This window comes from Schistocerca americana, unplaced genomic scaffold (genome assembly GCF_021461395.2).
Source record: "Schistocerca americana isolate TAMUIC-IGC-003095 unplaced genomic scaffold, iqSchAmer2.1 HiC_scaffold_1072, whole genome shotgun sequence".
Classification (NCBI taxonomy): Eukaryota; Metazoa; Arthropoda; class Insecta; order Orthoptera; family Acrididae; genus Schistocerca; species Schistocerca americana.
Window position 1 is genome coordinate 25001 of NW_025725126.1, and position 2500 is coordinate 27500.

The 2500-nt window shown below is 58.7% G+C and overlaps 1 pseudogene; it reads right to left on the minus strand.

The window, feature by feature from the left end:
• The window catches only part of LOC124560185, a 7755-nt pseudogene that overhangs the window by 2792 nt on the left and 2463 nt on the right, over nt 1–2500 (minus strand).

Consider the following 2500-nt stretch of genomic DNA (forward strand, 5'->3'; position numbering starts at 1 on the left):
TGACAGTCTCGTCGACCTTGGTTTTCTTCTCCCGGCCTGATGAGACAAGGGCGAGAGAAAAACACTTCCGTGGGTTGACCTCGAGCCCGAGATCCCCCAGGGCCGACGTGGCGATGGTGAGAAGTTCCTGCAATCCATCACGAGTCTCGGCGAACAGCAGGAGGTCATCGGCGAATGCAGCCGCATTTATCCGCCGTCCAAGAATGCGTGCACCAATATGAGCAGGCAGACGAGACAAGAGAATGTCAATGGACATGTTGAAGAGGATAGGAGACAGCGGGTCACCCTGCCGAACACCCCTCGAAGGCCGCACTAGATCTGACGACTTCCCATCCGCGCAGATAACCGTCGATCCCGCCTCATAGCATCCCTGGATGTAGTCAACGAACTCGACCGGCAAACCATGGGCCCTTAGCACCGGGCCAAGGGCAGCATGGGCAAGCGAGTCGAAGGCCTTTGACACATCCAGAGATGCCAAGTACAGCGAGCCGGCAGCTCGGCACGCCTGAGTCATCGCCAGATCCAGAAGAAAGGTGTTGTGAAGCATCCCATCCTGAGGGATGAAAGCCCGCTGGCGATCGTCCAACACACAGTAGCGCATCAGGCGGCCAACCAGGACCTTGTGAAAGGCTCTGGTCAGCACCGAGCACACTGTGATCGGACGAAAGTCAGCAGGGGATGCTGCGGCGGTCTTCTTGGGCAGCAGGGTTGTTCTGGCCTGAAGGAGTCGGGAAGGAAGGGAACGGGAAAGGAGGAGGAAATTAAGGATCTTGAGGAGAACCTCCCGGGGAAGGCGACGCAGTTGTGTCGGCGTGAGGCCGTCAGGACCTGCAGCAGAATTGCGAGGTGGGAGAGCAGCGGTGGCTTCTTCTGCAGAAATGGGAGCCCAGAGGTCACGGAAGGGCACCCTCTTCGAGAATGGCAGCAGCTCATCGGACAGACCCTCCCCACGCGGAGGTCGAGACCTGACACGTGGTGGAGAGAAGAGGTCTGTCCAAAACTCAATCAGCCCTGGGATGGATGGTGGCTGATGCAAGAGTGTGCCATCGAGAAGTCCGTTGATACAGCGTGCTCCGTTCTTCTTGAAAGCACGCTGGACCACCGCATACTCCCATCTCCTGCGTGCACGCTTCCGCTCTGGGGGCTGTTGGGTCCGCACACTCGCAGCTTGGTGGACGGCTGGCTCCCTGCTGCCTACTTCATCAAGAACAGACAGCAACATAGCCTGGATTGTTTCACGGCTAGTGGTGGGACCCAGAGCCACGAGATCATCAAGCGAGCGGAATCGGCGGTCTGATTGGGGGAGTTCTACTAGAAATGACCAGATGGCTAAGTCAACATCTTCCCCTCGAGGTGGAGACTGTGGCAAAGAATGACTGACTGCAGGCTCGCTAGGAGGAGGACCCTGAAGGCCGCGATCCTTGCCAGCGAGCTCGGTGACAAACTTCGCCACCATGTCTTTGTAGGGCTGCGCTCTACGCTGACATTTAATTGATTCCAGCGTACGCTCGGGGAAGGCCTTTGCAAGTTCCTGGTTTAAAAATCTGCAACCCTGGGTGGCAAGAGTCGCTTCTGCATGGGCCAAACGCAGGAGCTCTTCTTGGGACCACCTGGCCTTCTTCCTCTCGGTCTTGATCTCAGCATTAACAGCAGTCGGATGGGCGCGACGCCGATGGACACCAAGTCCGGTCTTGGTGGAGAAGGACCGCATACAATCAGGGCAGATGGCGGGGAGCAGCGCTCGACCCGCACCGGTTGGCTGGTTGGCTGGCTCATCAGCTGGCACAGGCGCTCCAGCGGGAGGCCTGGTACCACGTTTGCTTCTATTAGTTGCACCAGCTGTAACAAAGGCAGGGGGGGAGGTAACCCCCAAGCCCGAAAAGCACCCTGCTCTGTCGGTCGGGATACTGGAAAGGTACACCTACGCGGAACCTTTCGCAGCACCCTCACGACTCCCGCCACTTGAAGGCCAGAGCTAGGATTTCCCACCGAGAGGCTAATTGAACCATCATCCACCCGACATCACAAGGATGCTGAGGGGTGAATCGAGAGGGTCCATATATTACGCATCAGGTGGGCTTTGGGAGAGTCATAGTTACTCCCGCCGTTTACCCGCGCTTCCTTGAATTTCTTCACGTTGACATTCAGAGCACTGGGCAGAAATCACATTGCGTCAACACCCGCTAGGGCCATCGCAATGCTTTGTTTTAATTAGACAGTCGGATTCCCCCAGTCCGTGCCAGTTCTGAGTTGATCGTTGAATGGCGGCCGAAGAGAATCCGCGCACCCGCGCGCCCCCGGAGGAGCACGCTAAGGCGGACGCGGCCTCGCAGCAAGGAAGATCCGTGGGAGGCCAAGGCACGGGACCGAGCTCGGATCCTGCACGCAGGTTGAAGCACCGGGGCGCGAACGCCGCGCAGGCGCGCGCATCCTGCACCGCCGGCCAGCACGAGGCCAACCAACGGCGAGAGCAGACCACGCCCGCGCTAAACGCCCGCAC